The sequence below is a fragment of the Chiloscyllium plagiosum genome, unplaced genomic scaffold (assembly GCF_037043375.1).
Source record: "Chiloscyllium plagiosum isolate Xiang-an unplaced genomic scaffold, Cpla_swu_hap1 HiC_scaffold_12, whole genome shotgun sequence".
NCBI classification, from domain to species: Eukaryota; Metazoa; Chordata; class Chondrichthyes; order Orectolobiformes; family Hemiscylliidae; genus Chiloscyllium; species Chiloscyllium plagiosum.
In genome coordinates, this window is record NW_028270150.1 from 1,156,083 (window position 1) to 1,178,494 (window position 22,412).

The window sequence follows — 22,412 nt, forward strand, 5'->3', positions numbered from 1 at the left end:
GAACGGGGCACACGGAGTGAACGGGGCACACGGAGTGAAAGGGGCACACGCAAAGTGAATGGGGCACATGGAAAGCAAACAGGGCACACGGAAAGTAAATGGGGCACACGGAAAGTGAACAGGGCACACAGAGTGAACGGGGCACACGGAAAGTGAACGGGGCACACGGTGTGAACGGGGCACACGGAGTGAACAGGGCACATGGAACGTGAACGGGACACATGGAGTGAACAGGGCACACGGAAAGTGAACAGGGCACACAGAGTGAAACGGGCACACGGAAAGTGAACGGGGCACACGGTGTGAACGGGGCACACGGAGTGAACAGGGCACATGGAAAGTGAACAGGGCACACGGAAAGTGAACAGGGCACACAGAGTGAAACGGGCACACGGAAAGTAAACGGGGCACACGGTGTGAACAGGGCACACGGAGTGAACATGGGCACACGGAATGTGAACGGGGCACACGGAATGTGAACGGGGCAAATGGAAAGTAAACGGGGCACACAGAAAGTAAACGGGGCACACAGAAAGTAAACGGGGCACACAGAAAGTGAACAGGAAACATGGAAAGTGAACGAGGCACACGGAGTGAAAGGGGCACACGCAAAGTAAACGGGGCACACGCAAAGTGAACAGGGCACACGGAAAGTGAACGGGGCACACTCAAAGTGAACGGGGCACACGGAAAGTGAACGGGGCACACGGTGTGAACGGGGCACACGGAGTGAACAGGGCACATGGAAAGTGAACGGGGCACACGGGAAGTGAACGAGGCACACGGGAAGTGAACGAGGCACACGGAAAGTGAACGAGGCACACGGAAAGTGAACAGGGCACACGGAAAGTGAACAGGGCACACGGAAAGTGAACGGGGCACACGGGAAGTGAACGAGGCACACGGAAAGTGAACGAGGCACACGGAAAGTGAACGGGGCACACGGAGTGAACAGGGCACAATGAAAATGAACGGGGCACATGGAAAGTGAACATGGCACACGGAAAGTAAACGGGGCACACGGAGTGAACAGAGCACATGGAACGTGAAAGGGACACATGGAGTGAACAGGGCACACGGAAAGTGAACGGGGCACACGGGAAGTGAACGAGGCACACGGAAAGTGAACGAGGCACACGGAAAGTGAACGGGGCACACGGAGTGAACAGGGCACAATGAAAATGAACGGGGCACATGGAAAGTGAACATGGCACACGGAAAGTAAACGGGGCACACGGAGTGAACAGAGCACATGGAACGTGAAAGGGACACATGGAGTGAACAGGGCACATGGAAAGTGAACAGGGCACACGCAAAGTGAACGCGGCACACGGAAAGTGAACAGGGCACACGGAAAGTGAATGGGGCACACGGAGTGAACGGGGTACACGCAAAGTGAACGGGGCACACGCAAAGTGAACGGGGCACACACAAAGTGAACGGGGCACACGGGAAGTAAACAGGGCACATGGAGTGAACAGGGCACACGGAGTGAATGGGGCACACGCAAAGTGAATGGGGCACACGGAAAATGAACAGGGCACACGGAGTGAACAGGGCACACGCAAAGTGAACGGGGCACACGGAGTGAACGGGACACACAGAAAGTGAACAGGGCACACACAAAGCGAACGGCGCACACGGAAAGAAAACGGGGCACACGCAAAGTGAACGGGGCACACGTAAAGTGAATGGGGCACACGGAAAATGAACAGGGCACACGGAGTGAACAGGGCACACGCAAAGTGAACGGGGCACACTGAGTGAACGGGGCACACGTAAAGTGAATGGGGCACACGGAAAATGAACAGGGCACACGGAGTGAACAGGGCACTCGCAAAGTGAACGGGGCACACGGAGTGAATGGGGCATACGGAAAGTGAACGGGGCACACACAAAGTGAACGGGGCACACGGAAAGTGAACAGGTCACACGGAGTGAACAGGGCACACGCAAAGTGAACGGGGCACACGGAGTGAACGGGACACACAGAAAGTGAACGGGGCACACGGAAATTAAACGGGGCACACGGAACGTGAACAGGGCACACAGAGTGTACGGGGCACACGGAAAGTGAACGGGGCACATGGAGTGAATGGGGCACACGGAAAGTGAACGAGGCACATAGAGTGAACGGGGCACACGGAGTGAACGGGGCACACGGAGTGAACAGGGCACACGGAGTGAACAGGGCACAATGAAAATGAACGGGGCACATGGAAAGTGAACATGGCACACGGAAAGTAAACGGGGCACACGCAAAGTGAACCAGGCACACAGAGTGAACGGGGCACACGGAGTGAATGGGGCACACGCAAAGTGAACGGGGCACACGGAAAGTAAACGGGGCACACGGAAAGTGAACGGGGCACACGGAGTGAATGGAGGAGAAAGTGAGGTCTGCAGATGTTGGGGATTAGAGCTGGAAATGTGTTGCTGGAAAAGCGCAGCAGGTCAGGCAGCATCCAGGGAACAGGAGAATCGACGTTTCGGGCATAAGCCCTTCTTCAGGAATGAACGGGGCACACGTAAAGTGAACGGTGCACACGCAAAGTGAACAGGGCACACGCAAAGTGAACAGGGCACACGGAGTGAACGGGGCACACGCAAAGTGAATGGGGCACACAGAAAATGAACAGGGCACACAGAGTGAACAGGGCACACGGAGTGAACTGGGCACACGGAGTGAATGGGGCACACGGAGTGAACGGGGCGCACGGAGTGAATGGGGCACACGGGAAGTGAACGAGGCACACGGAAAGTGAACGAGGCACACGGAAAGTGAACGGGGCACACGGGAAGTGAACGGGGCACACGGGAAGTGAACGAGGCACACGGAAAGTGAACGAGGCACACGGAAAGTGAACCAGGCACACAGAGTGAACGGGGCACACGGAAAGTGAACGGGGCACACGGAGTGAACAGGGCACACGGAAAGTGAACGGGGCACACGGAGTGAACAGAGCACATGGAACGTGAAAGGGACACATGGAGTGAACAGGGCACATGGAAAGTGAACAGGGCACACGCAAAGTGAATGGGGCACACGGAAAGTGAATGGGGCACATGGAAAGTGAACGGGGCACACACAAAGTGAACGGGGCACACACAAAGTGAACGGGGCACACGGGAAGTAAACAGGGCACATGGAGTGAACAGGGCACACGGAGTGAATGGGGCACACGCAAAGTGAATGGGGCACACGGAAAATGAACAGGGCACACGGAGTGAACAGGGCACACGCAAAGTGAACGGGGCACACGGAGTGAACGGGACACACAGAAAGTGAACAGGGCACACACAAAGCGAACGGCGCACACGGAAAGAAAACGGGGCACACGCAAAGTGAACGGGGCACACGTAAAGTGAATGGGGCACACGGAAAATGAACAGGGCACACGGAGTGAACAGGGCACACGCAAAGTGAACGGGGCACACTGAGTGAACGGGGCACACGTAAAGTGAATGGGGCACACGGAAAATGAACAGGGCACACGGAGTGAACAGGGCACACGCAAAGTGAACGGGGCACACGGAGTGAATGGGGCACACGTAAAGTGAACGGGGCACACGGAGTGAATGGGGCATACGGAAAGTGAACGGGGCACACACAAAGTGAACGGGGCACACGGAAAGTGAACAGGTCACACGGAGTGAACAGGGCACACGCAAAGTGAACGGGGCACACGGAGTGAACGGGACACACAGAAAGTGAACGGGGCACACGGAAATTAAACGGGGCACACGGAACGTGAACAGGGCACACAGAGTGAACGGGGCACACGGAAAGTGAACAGGGCACACAGAGTGAACGGGGCACACGGAAAGTGAACGAGGCACATGGAGTGAACGGGGCACACGGAGTGAACGGGGCACACGGAGTGAACAGGGCACACGGAGTGAACAGGGCACAATGAAAATGAACGGGGCACACGGAAAGTGAACGAGGCACATGGAGTGAACGGGGCACACGGAGTGAACGGGGCACACAGAGTGAACGGGGCACACGGAAAGTGAACGGGGCACATGGAGTGAATGGGGCACATGGAAAGTGAACATGGCACACGGAAAGTAAACGGGGCACACGCAAAGTGAACCAGGCACACAGAGTGAACGGGGCACACGGAGTGAATGGGGCACACGCAAAGTGAATGGGGCACACGGAAAGTGAACAAGGCACACAGAGTGAACGGGGCACACGGAAAGTGAACGGGGCACACGCAAAGTAAACGGGGCACACGGAGTGAATGGAGGAGAAAGTGAGGTCTGCAGATGCTGGAGATCAGAGCTGGAAATGTGTTGCTGGAAAAGCGCAGCAGGTCAGGCAGCATCCAGGGAACAGGAGAATTGACGTTTCGGGCATAAGCCCTTCTTCAGGAATGAACGGGGCACACGTAAAGTGAACGGTGCACACGCAAAGTGAACAGGGCACACGCAAAGTGAACAGGGCACACGGAGTGAACGGGGCACACGCAAAGTGAATGGGGCACACAGAAAATGAACAGGGCACACAGAGTGAACAGGGCACACGGAGTGAATGGGGCACACGGAGTGAACGGGGCGCACGGAGTGAATGGGGCACACGGAGTGAATGGGGCACACGGAGTGAACGGGGCACACGGAGTGAACGGGGCACACAGAGTGAATGGGGCACACGGAGTGAACGGGGCACACGGAGTGAACGGGGCACACAGAGTGAATGGGGCACACGGAGTGAACATGGGCACATGGAGTGAACAGGGCACACGGAAAGTGAACGGGGAACACGGAAAGTGAACGGGGAACACGGAAAGTGAACGGGGCAGGTGCAAAGTGAACGGGGCACACGGAATGTGAATAGGTCACACAGACTGAACGGGGCACACGCAAAGTGAATGGGGCACATGGAAAGTGAATGGGCCACACAGAAAGTGAATAGGACACACGGACTGAATGGGGCACACGCAAAGTGAACGGGTACATGCAAAGTGAATGGGGCACACGGGAAGTGAATGGGGCACACGGAAAGTGAACGGGGCACACGGAAAGTGAACGGGGCACACGGAAAGTGAACGGGGCACACGGAAAGTGAACAGGAAACACGGAAAGTGAACGGGGCACATGGAAAGTAAACGGGGCACACTGAAAGTAAACAGGAAACACGGAAAGTGAATGGGGCACACGGAAAGTGAACGGGGCACACGCAAAGTGAACGGGGCACACGCAAAGTGAACGGAGCACACGGGAAGTAAACGGGGCACATGGAGTGAACAGGGCACACGGAGTGAACGGGGCACACGCAACGTGAACAGGGCACACAGAGTGAACCGGGCACACGGAAAGTGAACGGGGCACACGGAAAGTGAACGAGGCACACGGAAAGTGAACGGGGCACACAGAGTGAACAGGAAACACGGAGTGAACAGGGCACAATGAAAACGAACGGGGCACATGGAAAGTGAACATGGCACACGGAAAGTAAACGGGGCACACGCAAAGTGAACCAGGCACACAGAGTGAACTGGGCACACGGAGTGAACGGGGCACACGGAGTGAACAGGGCAAATGGAAAGAGAACGGGGCACACGGAAAGTGAATGGGGCACACGCAAAGTGAACCAGGCACACAGAGTGAACTGGGCACACGGAGTGAACGGGGCACACGGAGTGAACAGGGCAAATGGAAAGAGAACGGGGCACACGGAAAGTGAACGGGGCACACGGAAAGTGAATGAGGAACACGGAGTGAACAGGGTACACGGAAAGTGAACGGGGCACACGGAAAGTGAACGGGGCACACGGAAAGTGAATGAGGAACACGGAGTGAACAGGGCACACGGAAAGTGAACGGGGCACACGCAAAGTGAACGGGGCACACGGAGTGAACAGAGCACACGGATTGTGAACAAGAAACACGGAAAGTGAACGGGGCACACGGAGAGTAAATGGGGCACACGGAAAGTGAACGGGGCACACGGAGAGCAAATGGGGCACACGGAAAGTGAACGGGGCACACGGTGTGAACGGGGCACACGGAGTGAACAGGGCACATGGAACGTGAACGGGACACATGGAGTGAACAGGGCACATGGAAAGTGAATGGGGCACACGGAAAGTGAACGCGGCACACGGTGTGAACAGGGCACACGGAAAGTGAACGGGGCACAAGCAAAGTGAACGCGGCACACGGAAAGTAAACGGGGCACACGGTGTGAACAGGGCACACGGAGTGAACATGGGCACACGGAATGTGAACGGGGCACACGCAAAGTGAACAGGAAACATGGAAAGTAAACGGGGCACACAGAAAGTAAACGGGGCACACAGAAAGTAAACGGGGCACACGGAAAGTGAACAGGAAACATGGAAAGTGAATGGGGCACACGGAGTGAACGGGGCACACGGAGTGAAAGGGGCACACGCAAAGTGAATGGGGCACATGGAAAGCAAACAGGGCACACGGAAAGTGAACGGGGTACACGGAAAGTGAATGAGGAACACGGAGTGAACAGGGTACACGGAAAGTGAACGAGGCACACGGAAAGTGAACGGGGCACACTCAAAGTGAACGGGGCACACGGAAAGTGAACGGGGCACACTCAAAGTGAACGGGGCACACTCAAAGTGAACGGGCACACGGAAAGTGAACGGGGCACATGGTGTGAACGGGGCACACGGAGTGAACAGGGCACATGGAAAGTGAACGGGGCAAATGGAAAGTAAATGGGGCACACGGAAAGTAAACGGGGCACACGGAGTGAACATGGGCACACGGAATGTGAACGGGGCACACGCAAAGTGGACAGGAAACACGGAAAGTGAACGGGGCACATGGAAAGTAAACGGGGCACACAGAAAGTAAACGGGGCACACGGAAAGTGAACGAGGCACACGGAATGTGAACGAGGCACACGGAATGTGAACAGGGCACACGCAAAGTGGACAGGAAACACGGAAAGTGAACGGGGCACAAGCAAAGTGAACGGGGCAAATGGAAAGTAAACGGGGCACACAGAAAGTAAACGAGGCACACTCAAAGTGAACGGGGCACACGGAGTGAACGGGGCACACGGAGTGAACAGGGCACATGGAAAGTGAATGGGGCACATGGAAAGTGAATGGGGCACACGGAAAGTGAACGGGGCACATGGAAAGTGAACAGGGCACACGGAAAGTAAACGGGGCACACTGAAAGTAAACAGGAAACACGGAAAGTGAATGGGGCACACGGAGTGAACGGGGCACACGCAAAGTGAACGGGGCACACGCAAAGTGAACGGAGCACACGGGAAGTAAACGGGGCACATGGAGTGAACGGGGCACACGCAACGTGAACAGGGCACACAGAGTGAACCGGGCACACGGAAAGTGAACGGGGCACACGGAAAGTGAACGGGGCACACGGAGTGAATGGGGCACACGGAGTGAACGGGGCACACGGAGTGAATGGGGCACACGGAGTGAACATGGGCACATGGAGTGAACAGGGCACACGGAAAGTGAACGGGGAACACGGAAAGTGAACGGGGAACACGGAAAGTGAACAGGGCACACGGAAAGTGAACGGGGAACACGGAAAGTGAACGGGGAACACGGAAAGTGAACGGGGCAGGTGCAAAGTGAACGGGGCACACGGAATGTGAACGGGGCAGGTGCAAAGTGAACGGGGCACACGGAATGTGAATGGGGCACATGGAAAGTGAATGGGCCACACAGAAAGTGAATAGGACACACGGACTGAATGGGGCACACGCAAAGTGAACGGGTACATGCAAAGTGAATGGGGCACACGGGAAGTGAATGGGGCACACGGAAAGTGAATGGGGCACACGGAAAGTGAACAGGAAACACGGAAAGTGAACGGGGCACACGGAAAGTGAACAGGAAACACGGAAAGTGAACGGGGCACACGGAAAGTGAACAGGAAACACGGAAAGTGAACGGGGCACACGGAAAGTGAACAGGAAACACGGAAAGTAAACGGGGCACACGGAAAGTGAACGGGGCACACGGAAAGTGAACGGGGCACACTGAAAGTAAACAGGAAACACGGAAAGTGAATGGGGCACACGGAGTGAACGGGGCACACGCAAAGTGAACGGGGCACACGCAAAGTGAACGGAGCACACGGGAAGTAAACGGGGCACATGGAGTGAACGGGGCACACGCAACGTGAACAGGGCACACAGAGTGAACCGGGCACACGGAAAGTGAACGGGGCACACGGAAAGTGAACGGGGCACACGGAAAGTGAACAGGGCACACAGAGTGAACGGGGCACACGGAGTGAACAGGGCACAATGAAAACGAACGGGGCACATGGAAAGTGAACATGGCACACGGAAAGTAAACGGGGCACACGCAAAGTGAACCAGGCACACAGAGTGAACTGGGCACACGGAGTGAACGGGGCACACGGAGTGAACAGGGCAAATGGAAAGAGAACGGGGCACACGGAAAGTGAATGGGGCACACGGAAAGTGAACGGGGCACACGGAAAGTGAACGGGGCACACGGAAAGTGAATGAGGAACACGGAGTGAACAGGGCACACGGAAAGTGAACGGGGCACACAGAAAGTGAACGGGGCACACGCAAAGTGAACGGGGCACACGCAAAGTGAATGGGGCACACGGAAAGTGAATGGGGCACACGGAGTGAACAGAGCACACGGATTGTGAACAAGAAACACGGAAAGTGAACGGGGCACACGGAGAGTAAATGGGGCACACGGAAAGTGAACGGGGCACACGGAGAGCAAATGGGGCACACGGAAAGTGAACGGGGCACACGGTGTGAACGGGGCACACGGAGTGAACAGGGCACATGGAAAGTGAATGGGGCACACGGAAAGTGAACGCGGCACACGGAAAGTAAACGGGGCACACGGTGTGAACAGGGCACACGGAGTGAACATGGGCACACGGAATGTGAACGGGGCACACGCAAAGTGAACAGGAAACACGGAAAGTGAACGGGGCACAAGCAAAGTGAACGGGGCAAATGGAAAGTAAACGGGGCACACAGAAAGTAAACGGGGCACACGGAAAGTGAACAGGAAACATGGAAAGTGAATGGGGCACACGGAGTGAACGGGGCACACGCAAAGTGAATGGGGCACACGCAAAGTGAACAGGGTACACGGAAAGTGAATGAGGAACACGGAGTGAACAGGGTACACGGAAAGTGAACGAGGCACACGGAAAGTGAACGAGGCACACAGAGTGAACGGGGCACACGGAAAGTGAACGGGGCACACTCAAAGTGAACGGGGCACACTCAAAGTGAACGGGCACACGGAAAGTGAACGGGGCACATGGTGTGAACGGGGCACACGGAGTGAACAGGGCACATGGAACGTGAACGGGACACATGGAGTGAACGGGGCACACGGAGAGTAAATGGGGCACACGGTGTGAACAGGGCACACGGAAAGTGAACAGGGCACACAGAGTGAAACGGGCACACGGAAAGTGAACGGGGCACACGGTGTGAACGGGGCACACGGAGTGAACAGGGCACATGGAACGTGAACGGGACACATGGAGTGAACAGGGCACATGGAACGTGAACGGGACACATGGAGTGAACGGGCACACGGAAAGTGAACGGGGCACACGGTGTGAACGGGGCACACGGAGTGAACAGGGCACATGGAACGTGAACGGGACACATGGAGTGAACGGGCACACGGAAAGTGAACGGGGCACACGGTGTGAACGGGGCACATGGAGTGAACAGGGCACATGGAACGTGAACGGGACACATGGAGTGAACAGGGCACACGGAAAGTGAACAGGGCACATGGAGTGAACAGGGCACATGGAAAGTGAATGGGGCACACGGTGTGAACGGGGCACACGGAAAGTGAATGGGGCACACGGAAAGTGAACGCGGCACACGGAAAGTAAACGGGGCACACGGTGTGAACAGGGCACACGGAGTGAACATGGGCACACGGAATGTGAACGGGGCACACGCAAAGTGAACAGGAAACACGGAAAGTGAACGGGGCACAAGCAAAGTGAATGGGGCAAATGGAAAGTAAACGGGGCACACGGAAAGTAAACGGGGCACACGGAAAGTAAACGGGGCACACAGAAAGTAAACGGGGCACACGGAGTGAACGGGGCACACGGAGTGAAAGGGGCACACGCAAAGTGAATGGGGCACACGCAAAGTGAACAGGGTACACGGAAAGTGAATGAGGAACACGGAGTGAACAGGGTACACGGAAAGTGAACGAGGCACACGGAAAGTGAACGAGGCACACAGAGTGAACGGGGCACACGGAAAGTGAACGGGGCACACTCAAAGTGAACGGGGCACACTCAAAGTGAACGGGCACACGGAAAGTGAACGGGGCACACGGAGTGAACAGGGCACACGGAAAGTGAATGGGGCACACTCAAAGTGAACGGGGCACACGGAAAGTGAACGGGGCACACTCAAAGTGAACGGGGCACACGGAAAGTGAACGGGGCACACGGAAAGTGAACGGGGCACACGGTGTGAACGGGGCACACGGAGTGAACAGGGCACATGGAAAGTGAATGGGGCACACTCAAAGTGAACGGGGCACACGGAAAGTGAACGGGGCACACTCAAAGTGAACAGGGCACACGGAAAGTGAACGGGGCACACGGGAAGTGAACGAGGCACACGGAAAGTGAACCAGGCACACGGAAAGTGAACCAGGCACACGGAAAGTAAACGGGGCACACGCAAAGTGAACCAGGCACACGGAAAGTAAATGGGGCACACGGAGTGAATGGGGCACACGGAAAGTGAACAAGGCACACGGAAAGTGAACGGGGTACACGGAGTGAACGGGGCACACGGAGTGAACAGGGCACACGCAAAGTGAATGGGGCACACGGAAAGTGAATGGGGCTCATGGAAAGTGAACGGGGCAAGTGAACAGAGCACACGCAAAGTGAATGGGGCACACGGAAAGTGAATGGGGCTCATGGAAAGTGAATGGGGCACACGGAAAGTAAATGGGGCACACGGTGTGAACAGGGCACACGGAGTGAACATGGGCACATGGAATGTGAACGGGGCACACGCAAAGTGAACAGGAAACACGGAAAGTGAACGGGGCACACGCAAAGTGAACGGGGCACATGGAAAGTAAACGGGGCACACGGAAAGTGAATGGGGCACACGGTGTGAACAGGGCACACGGAGTGAACATGGGCACATGGAATGTGAACGGGGCACACGCAAAGTGAACAGGAAACACGGAAAGTGAACGGGGCACACGCAAAGTGAATGGGGCAAATGGAAAGTAAACGGGGCACACGGAAAGTAAACGGGGCACACGGAAAGTAAACGGGGCACACAGAAAGTAAACGGGGCACACGGAAAGTAAACGGGGCACACAGAAAGTAAACGGGGCACACGGAAAGTGAACAGGAAACATGGAAAGTGAATGGGGCACACGGAGTGAACGGGGCACACGGAGTGAAAGGGGCACACGCAAAGTGAATGGGGCACACGCAAAGTGAACAGGGTACACGGAAAGTGAATGAGGAACACGGAGTGAACAGGGCACATGGAACGTGAACGGGACACATGGAGTGAACGGGCACACGGAAAGTGAACGGGGCACACGGTGTGAACGGGGCACACGGAGTGAACAGGGCACATGGAACGTGAACGGGACACATGGAGTGAACAGGGCACACGGAAAGTGAACAGGGCACACAGAGTGAAACGGGCACACGGAAAGTGAACGGGGCACACGGTGTGAACGGGGCACACGGAGTGAACAGGGCACATGGAACGTGAACGGGACACATGGAGTGAACAGGGCACATGGAAAGTGAATGGGGCACACGGAAAGTGAATGGGGCACACGGAAAGTGAACGCGGCACACGGAAAGTGAACGCGGCACACGGAAAGTAAACGGGGCACACGGTGTGAACAGGGCACACGGAGTGAACATGGGCACACGGAATGTGAACGGGGCACACGCAAAGTGAACAGGAAACACGGAAAGTGAACGGGGCACAAGCAAAGTGAATGGGGCAAATGGAAAGTAAACGGGGCACACGGAAAGTAAACGGGGCACACGGAAAGTAAACGGGGCACACAGAAAGTAAACGGGGCACACGGAAAGTAAACGGGGCACACAGAAAGTAAACGGGGCACACGGAAAGTGAACAGGAAACATGGAAAGTGAATGGGGCACACGGAGTGAACGGGGCACACGGAGTGAAAGGGGCACACGCAAAGTGAATGGGGCACACGCAAAGTGAACAGGGTACACGGAAAGTGAATGAGGAACACGGAGTGAACAGGGTACACGGAAAGTGAACGAGGCACACGGAAAGTGAACGAGGCACACAGAGTGAACGGGGCACACGGAAAGTGAACGGGGCACACTCAAAGTGAACGGGGCACACTCAAAGTGAACGGGCACACGGAAAGTGAACGGGGCACACGGAGTGAACAGGGCACACGGAAAGTGAATGGGGCACACTCAAAGTGAACGGGGCACACGGAAAGTGAACGGGGCACACTCAAAGTGAACGGGGCACACGGAAAGTGAACGGGGCACACGGAAAGTGAACGGGGCACACGGTGTGAACGGGGCACACGGAGTGAACAGGGCACATGGAAAGTGAATGGGGCACACTCAAAGTGAACAGGGCACACGGAAAGTGAACGGGGCACACTCAAAGTGAACAGGGCACACGGAAAGTGAACGGGGCACACGGGAAGTGAACGAGGCACACGGAAAGTGAACGAGGCACACGGAAAGTGAACCAGGCACACGGAAAGTAAACGGGGCACACGCAAAGTGAACCAGGCACACGGAAAGTAAATGGGGCACACGGAGTGAATGGGGCACACGGAAAGTGAACAAGGCACACGGAAAGTGAACGGGGTACACGGAGTGAACGGGGCACACGGAGTGAACAGGGCACACGCAAAGTGAATGGGGCACACGGAAAGTGAATGGGGCTCATGGAAAGTGAACGGGGCAAGTGAACAGAGCACACGCAAAGTGAATGGGGCACACGGAAAGTGAATGGGGCTCATGGAAAGTGAATGGGGCACACGGAAAGTAAATGGGGCACACGGTGTGAACAGGGCACACGGAGTGAACATGGGCACATGGAATGTGAACGGGGCACACGCAAAGTGAACAGGAAACACGGAAAGTGAACGGGGCACACGCAAAGTGAACGGGGCACATGGAAAGTAAACGGGGCACACGGAAAGTGAATGGGGCACACGGTGTGAACAGGGCACACGGAGTGAACATGGGCACATGGAATGTGAACGGGGCACACGCAAAGTGAACAGGAAACACGGAAAGTGAACGGGGCACACGCAAAGTGAACGGGGCACATGGAAAGTAAACGGGGCACACGGAAAGTGAATGGGGCACACGGAAAGTGAATGGGGCACACGGAAAGTAAACGGGGCACACGGAAAGTGAATGGGGCACACGGAAAGTGAATGGGGCACACGGAAAGTGAACAGGAAACACGGAAAGTGAATGGGGCACACGGAGTGAACGGGGCACACGGAAAGTGAATGAGGAACACGGAGTGAACAGGGCACACGCAAAGTGAACGGGGCACACGGAAAGTAAACGGGGCACACGGAAAGTGAATGGGGCACACGGAAAGTGAACAGGAAACACGGAAAGTGAATGGGGCACACGGAGTGAACGGGGCACACGGAAAGTGAATGAGGAACACGGAGTGAACAGGGCACACGGAAAGTGAACGGGGCACACAGAAAGTGAACGGGGCACACGCAAAGTGAACGGGGCACAAGCAAAGTGAACGGGGCACACGGAAAGTGAATGGGGCACACGGAGTGAACAGAGCACACGGAGTGAACAGGGCACACGGATTGTGAACAAGAAACACGGAAAGTGAACGGGGCACACGGAGAGTAAATGGGGCACACGGAAAGTGAACAGGGCACACGGAGAGCAAATGGGCACACGGAAAGTGAACGGGGCACACGAAGTGAACAGGGCACATGGAACGTGAACGGGACACATGGAGTGAACAGGGCACATGGAAAGTGAACGGGGCACACGGAAAGTAAACGGGGCACACGGTGTGAACAGGGCACACGGAGTGAACATGGGCACACGGAATGTGAACGGGGCACACGCAAAGTGAACAGGAAACACGGAAAGTGAACGGGGCACACGCAAAGTGAACGGGGCACATGGAAAGTGAACGGGGCAAATGGAAAGTAAACGGGGCACACGGAAAGTAAACGGGGCACACGGAAAGTGAACAGGAAACATGGAAAGTGAACGAGGCACACGGAGTGAACGGGGCACACGGAGTGAAAGGGGCACACGCAAAGTGAATGGGGCACATGGAAAGCAAACAGGGCACACGGAAAGTAAATGGGGCACACGGAAAGTGAACAGGGCACACAGAGTGAACGGGGCACACGGAAAGTGAACGGGGCACACTCAAAGTGAACGGGCACATGGAAAGTGAACGGGGCACACGGTGTGAACGGGGCACACGGAGTGAACAGGGCACATGGAGTGAACAGGGCACACGGAAAGTGAATGGGGCACACGGAAAGTGAACGCGGCACACGGAAAGTAAACAGGGCACACGGTGTGAACAGGGCACACGGAGTGAACATGGGCACACGGAATGTGAACGGGGCACACGCAAAGTGAACAGGAAACACGGAAAGTGAACGAGGCACACGGAGTGAAAGGAGCACACGGAAAGTAAACGGGGCACACGCAAAGTGAACAGGGCACACGGAAAGTGAACGGGGCACACTCAAAGTGAACGGGGCACACGGAAAGTGAACGGGGCACACTCAAAGTGAACGGGGCACACGGAAAGTGAACGGGGCACACGGTGTGAACGGGGCACACGGAGTGAACAGGGCACATGGAAAGTGAATGGGGCACACTCAAAGTGAACGGGGCACACGGAAAGTGAACAGGGCACACGGGAAGTGAACGAGGCACACGGAAAGTGAACGGGGCACACGGAGTGAACAGGGCACACGGAAAGTGAATGGGGCACACTCAAAGTGAACAGGGCACACGGAAAGTGAACAGGGCACATGGGAAGTGAACGAGGCACACGGAAAGTGAACGAGGCACACGGAAAGTGAACCAGGCACATAGAGTGAACGGGGCACACGGAGTGAACAGGGCACACGGAGTGAACAGGGCACACGGAAAGTGAATGGGGCACACGGAAAGTGAACGGGGCACACGGAAAGTGAACGGGGCACACGCAAAGTGAATGGGGCACACGGAAAGTGAACGGGGTACACGGAGTGAACGGGGCACACGGAGTGAACAGGGCACATGGAAAGTGAATGGGGCACACGGAAAGTGAACGGGGCACACGGAAAGTGAATGGGGCACACGGAAAGTGAACGGGGCACACGGAAAGTGAATGGGGCACACGGAAAGTGAATGGGGCACACGGAAAGTGAACGGGGCACATGGAAAGTGAACAGGGCACACGGAAAGTGAACGGGGCACATGGAAAGTGAACGGGGCACACGGAAAGTAAATGGGGCACACGGAGTGAACAGGGCACAATGAAAATGAACGGGGCACATGGAAAGTGAACATGGCACACGGAAAGTGAACCAGGCACATAGAGTGAACGGGGCACGCAAAGTGAACGGGGCACATGGAAAGTGAATGGGGCACACGGAAAGTGAACGGGGCACACGGAAAGTAAATGGGGCACACGGTGTGAACAGGGCACACGGAGTGAACATGGGCACACGGAATGTGAATGGGGCACACGCAAAGTGAACAGGAAACACGGAAAGTGAACGGGGCACACGCAAAGTGAACGGGGCACATGGAAAGTAAACGGGGCACACGGAAAGTAAACGGGGCACACGAAAAGTGAATGGGGCACACGGAGTGAACGGGGCACACGCAAAGTGAAAGGGGCACACGCAAAGTGAAAGGGGCACACGGGACGTAAACAGGGCACATGGAGTGAACAGGGCACACGGAGTGAACGGGGCACACGGAAAGTGAATGGGGCACACGGAAAATGAACAGGGCACACGGAGTGAACAGGGAGCATGCAAAGTGAACGGGGCACACGGAGTGAACGGGACACACAGAAAGTGAACAGGGCACACGGAAAATGAACAGGGCACACGGAGTGAATAGGGCACACGCAAAGTGAACAGGGCACACACAAAGCGAACGGGGCACACGGAAAGAAAACAGGGCACACGCAAAGTGAACAGGGCACACAGAGTGAACGGGGCATACGGAAAGTGAACGGGGCACACGCAAAGTGAACAAGGCACACGGAAAGTGAACAGGGCACACAGAGTGAATGGGGCACACGTAAAGTGAATGGGGCACACGGAGTGAACAGGGCACACGGAGTGAACGGGGCACACGGAAAGTGAATGGGGCACACGGAAAATGAACAGGGCACACGGAGTGAACAGGGAGCACGCAAAGTGAACGGGGCACACGGAGTGAACGGGACACACAGAAAGTGAACGGGGCACACGCAAAGTGAACGGGGCACACAGGAAGTAAACGGGGCACATGGAGTGAACAGGGCACACGGAGTGAACGGGGCACACGCAAAGTGAATGGGGCACATGGAAAATGAACAGGGCACACGGAGTGAACAGGGCACACGCAAAGTGAACGGGGCACACGGAGTGAACGGGACACACAGAAAGTGATCAGGGCACACGCAAAGTGAACAGGGCACACGGAGTGAACGGGGCACACGCAAAGTGAACGGGACACACAGAAAGTGAACGGGGCACACACAAAGCGAACGGGGCACACGTAAAGTGAATGGGGCACACGGAAAATGAACAGGGCACACGGAGTGAACAGGGCACACGCAAAGTGAACGGGGCACACTGAGTGAACGGGGCACACGTAAAGTGAATGGGGCACACGGAAAATGAACAGGGCACACGGAGTGAACAGGGCACACGCAAAGTGAACGGGGCTCACGGAGTGAATGGGGCATACGGAAAGTGAACGGGGCACACACAAAGTGAACGGGGCACACGGAAAGTGAACAGGTCACACGGAGTGAACAGGGCACACGCAAAGTGAACGGGGCACACGGAGTGAACGGGACACACAGAAAGTGAACGGGGCACACGGAAAGTGAACAGGTCACACGGAGTGAACAGGGCACACGCAAAGTGAACAGGGCACACAGAGTGAACGGGGCACACGGAAAGTGAACGGGGCACATGGAGTGAATGGGGCACATGGAAAGTGAACATGGCACACGGAAAGTAAACGGGGCACACGCAAAGTGAACCAGGCACACAGAGTGAACGGGGCACACGGAGTGAATGGGGCACACGCAAAGTGAATGGGGCACACGGAAAGTGAACAAGGCACACAGAGTGAACGGGGCACACGGAAAGTGAACGGGGCACACGCAAAGTAAACGGGGCACACGGAGTGAATGGAGGAGAAAGTGAGGTCTGCAGATGCTGGAGATCAGAGCTGGAAATGTGTTGCTGGAAAAGCGCAGCAGGTCAGGCAGCATCCAGGGAACAGGAGAATCGACGTTTCGGGCATAAGCCCTTCTTCAGGAATGAACGGGGCACACGTAAAGTGAATGGGGCACACGGAAAATGAACAGGGCACACGCAAAGTGAACGGTGCACACGCAAAGTGAACAGGGCACACGCAAAGTGAACAGGGCACACGGAGTGAACGGGGCACACGCAAAGTGAATGGGGCACACAGAAAATGAACAGGGCACACAGAGTGAACGGGGCACACGGAAAGTAAACGGGGCACACATAAAGTGAATGGGGCACACGGAAAGTAAACGGGGCACACATAAAGTGAATGGGGCACACGGAAAGTAAACGGGGCACACGGAAAGTGAACGGGGCACACATAAAGTGAATGGGGCACACGGAAAGTAAACGGGGCACACATAAAGTGAATGGGGCACACGGAAAGTAAACGGGGCACACGGAAAGTGAACGGGGCATACAGAGTGAACAGGGCACACGCAAAGTGAACCAGGCACACAGAGTGAATGGGGCACACAGAGTGAACGGGGCACACGGAGTGAACAGGGCACACGGAAAGTGAACGGGGCACACGGAAAGTGAATGAGGAACACGGAGTAAACAGGGCACACGGAAAGTGAACGGGGCACACGGAAAGTGAATGAGGAACACGGAGTAAACAGGGCACACGGAAAGTGAACCAGGCACACGCAAAGTGAATGGGGCGCACGCAAAGTGAATAGGACACACGGACTGAACGGGGCACACGCAAAGTGAACCAGGCACACAGAGTGAACGGGGCACACGGAGTGAACGGGGCACACAGAGTGAATGGGGCACACGGAGTGAACATGGGCACATGGAGTGAACAGGGCACACGGAAAGTGAACGGGGAACACGGAAAGTGAACGGGGAACACGGAAAGTGAACAGGGCACACGGAAAGTGAACGGGGAACACGGAAAGTGAACGGGGAACACGGAAAGTGAACGGGGCACACGGAAAGTGAATGGGGCACACAGAAAGTGAATAGGACACACGGACTGAATGGGGCACACGCAAAGTGAACGGGTACATGCAAAGTGAATGGGGCACACGGGAAGTGAATGGGGCACACGGAAAGTGAATGGGGCACACGGAAAGTGAACAGGAAACACGGAAAGTGAACGGGGCACACGGAAAGTGAACAGGAAACACGGAAAGTGAACGGGGCACACGGAAAGTGAACAGGAAACACGGAAAGTGAACGGGGCACACGGAAAGTGAACAGGAAACACGGAAAGTAAACGGGGCACACGGAAAGTGAACGGGGCACATGGAAAGTAAACGGGGCACACTGAAAGTAAACAGGAAACACGGAAAGTGAATGGGGCACACGGAGTGAACGGGGCACACGCAAAGTGAACGGGGCACACGCAAAGTGAACGGAGCACACTGGAAGTAAACGGGGCACATGGAGTGAACAGGGCACACGGAGTGAACGGGGCACACGCAACGTGAACAGGGCACACAGAGTGAACCGGGCACACGGAAAGTGAACGGGGCACACGGAAAGTGAACGGGGCACACGGAAAGTGAACAGGGCACACAGAGTGAACGGGGCACACGGAGTGAACAGGGCACAATGAAAACGAACGGGGCACATGGAAAGTGAACATGGCACACGGAAAGTAAACGGGGCACACGCAAAGTGAACCAGGCACACAGAGTGAACTGGGCACACGGAGTGAACGGGGCACACGGAGTGAACAGGGCAAATGGAAAGAGAACGGGGCACACGGAAAGTGAATGAGGAACACGGAGTGAACAGGGTACACGGAAAGTGAACGGGGCACACGGAAAGTGAACGGGGCACACGGAAAGTGAATGAGGAACACGGAGTGAACAGGGTACACGGAAAGTGAACGGGGCACACGGAAAGTGAACGGGGCACACGGAAAGTGAATGAGGAACACGGAGTGAACAGGGCACACGGAAAGTGAACGGGGCACACAGAAAGTGAACGGGGCACACGCAAAGTGAACGGGGCACACGCAAAGTGAACGGGGCACACGGAAAGTGAATGGGGCACACGGAGTGAACAGAGCACACGGATTGTGAACAAGAAACACGGAAAGTGAACGGGGCACACGGAGAGTAAATGGGGCACACGGAAAGTGAACGGGGCACACGGAGAGCAAATGGGGCACACGGAAAGTGAACGGGGCACACGGTGTGAACGGGGCACACGGAGTGAACAGGGCACATGGAAAGTGAATGGGGCACACGGAAAGTGAACGCGGCACACGGAAAGTAAACGGGGCACACGGTGTGAACAGGGCACACGGAGTGAACATGGGCACACGGAATGTGAACGGGGCACACGCAAAGTGAACAGGAAACACGGAAAGTGAACGGGGCACAAGCAAAGTGAACGGGGCAAATGGAAAGTAAACGGGGCACACGGAAAGTGAACAGGAAACATGGAAAGTGAACGAGGCACACGGAGTGAACGGGGCACACGGAGTGAAAGGGGCACACGCAAAGTAAACGGGGCACACGCAAAGTGAACGCGGCACACGGAAAGTAAACGGGGCACACGGTGTGAACAGGGCACACGGAGTGAACATGGGCACACGGAATGTGAACGGGGCACACGCAAAGTGAACAGGAAACACGGAATGTGAATAGGTCACACAGACTGAACGGGGCACACGCAAAGTGAATGGGGCACACGCAAAGTGAATGGGCCACACAGAAAGTGAATAGGACACACGGACTGAATGGGGCACACGCAAAGTGAACGGGTACATGCAAAGTGAATGGGGCACACGGGAAGTGAACGGGACACGTGGAAAGTGAATGGGGCACACGGAGTGAATTGGGCACACACAAAGTGAACGGGGCACACGGAAAGTGAACGGGACACGTGGAAAGTGAACTGGGCACACGCAAAGTGAACGGGACACATGGAAAGTGAACGGGACACGTGGAAAGTGAACGGGGCACACGGAAAGTGAACGGGGCACACGGAAAGTGAACGGGGCACACGGAAAGTGAATGGGGCACACGGAAAGTGAATGGGGCACACGGAAAGTAAACAGGGCAGACGGTGTAAACAGGGCACACGGAGTGAACATGGGCACACGGAATATGAATGGGGCACACGCAAAGTGAACAGGAAACACGGAAAGTGAACGGGGCACACGCAAAGTGAACGGGGCACATGGAAAGTAAACGGGGCACACCGAAAGTAAACAGGGCACACGGAAAGTGAATGGGGCACACGCAAAGTGAACGGGGCACACGGAAAGTGAATGGGGCACACGGAGTGAACGGGGCACACGTAAAGTGAATGGGGCACACGGAAAATGAACAGGGCACACGGAGTGAACAGGGCACACGCAAAGTGAACGGGGCACACAGAGTGAACGGGGCACACGTAAAGTGAATGGGGCACACGGAGTGAACGGGACACACAGAAAGTGAACGGGGCACACACAAAGTGAACGGGGCACACGGAAAATGAACAGGGCACACGGAGTGAACAGGGCACACGGAAAGTGAACAGCGCACACACAAAGTGAACGGGGCACACGGAAAGTGAACGGGACACATGGAAAGTGAACTGGGCACACGGAAAGTGGGCACACGGAAAGTGAACGGGCACATGGAAAGTGAACGGGACACGTGGAAAGTGAACTGGGCACACGCAAAGTGAACGGGACACATGGAAAGTGAACGGGACACGTGGAAAGTGAACTGGGCACACGGAAAGTGAACGGGACACGTGGAGTGAATGGGGCACACGGAAAGTGAACGGGGTGCTTGGGGAGTGAAAAGTTCAGAAGGGGAGTGAACGTGATACCTTGTGGTTGATAGATAGGCTTTGGGGAGCCAATTGGCCATCTCTTACATAAACACAGGGTTGATGATCTGATTGTCCTTCCCCTTGGCTGGATCATTATTTGATTCTATCATTTCTTGTCAGTTGGTGAGTGATAGTTTCACCAGAAAAAAAATCAATTGCTCTATCATTGCAAGTTGTTCAGTGTTATTGCCCATATTCCAATCAATTTAATCAGGTCCATTTTTCCTGAAGGTTGCTGCACAGGTGGAAAGAGTGGTCAAGAAGGCATATGGTATGCTTGCCTTAATTGAACGGGGTATTGAGTATAAGAGCTGGCAGGTCATGTTAAAATTGTACAAGACATTGGTTCGGCCGCATTTAGAATACTGTGTACAGTTCTGGTCGCCGCATTACCAATAGGATGTGGATGCTTTGGAGAGGGTGCAGAGAAGGTTTACGAAGATGTTGCCTGGTATGGAAGGTGCTAGCTATGAAGAGAGGCTGAGTAGGTTAGGTTTATTTTCACTAGAAAAAAGGAGATTGAGGGGAGACCTGACTGAGGTTTACAAAATCATGAAGGGTATAGACAGGGTGGATAGAGACAAGCTTTTGCCCAGGGTAAAGGATTCAATAACGAGGGGTCATGCTTTCAAGGTGAGAGGTGGAAAGTTTAAGGGGGATGCACGCAGCAAGTACCTCACACAGAGGGTGGTGGGTGTCTGGAACGCGTTGCCAGCAGAGGTGGTAGAGGCAGACACGTTAGATTCATTTAAGATGTGTCTGGTCAGATGCATGCGTAGGTGGGGAGCAGAGGGATACAAATGCTTAGGAATTGGGCAACAGGTTTAGTCAGTGGATTTGGATCGGCTCAGGCTTGGAGGGCTGAAGGGCCTGTTCTTGGGCTGTAAACTTTCTTTGTTCTTCCACCAACTGAGATTAGATTAGATTCTCTACACTATGGAAACAGGCCATTTGGCCCAACAAGTCCACACTGACCCTCTGAAGAGTAACCCACCCAGACCCATCCCTTATCCAAATTTACCCCTGACTCCTGCACCTCACACTATGGGCAATTTAGCATGGCCAATTCACCTC

The 22,412-nt window shown here is 55.4% G+C and overlaps 1 protein-coding gene across 1 annotated transcript in view; it reads right to left on the bottom strand.

Annotated features, from left to right (window-relative positions):
• Window positions 1-22,412, bottom strand: part of LOC148148474 (microtubule-actin cross-linking factor 1, isoforms 6/7-like) — a 214,622-nt gene that overhangs the window by 143,584 nt on the left and 48,626 nt on the right. The window lies entirely within an intron of this gene.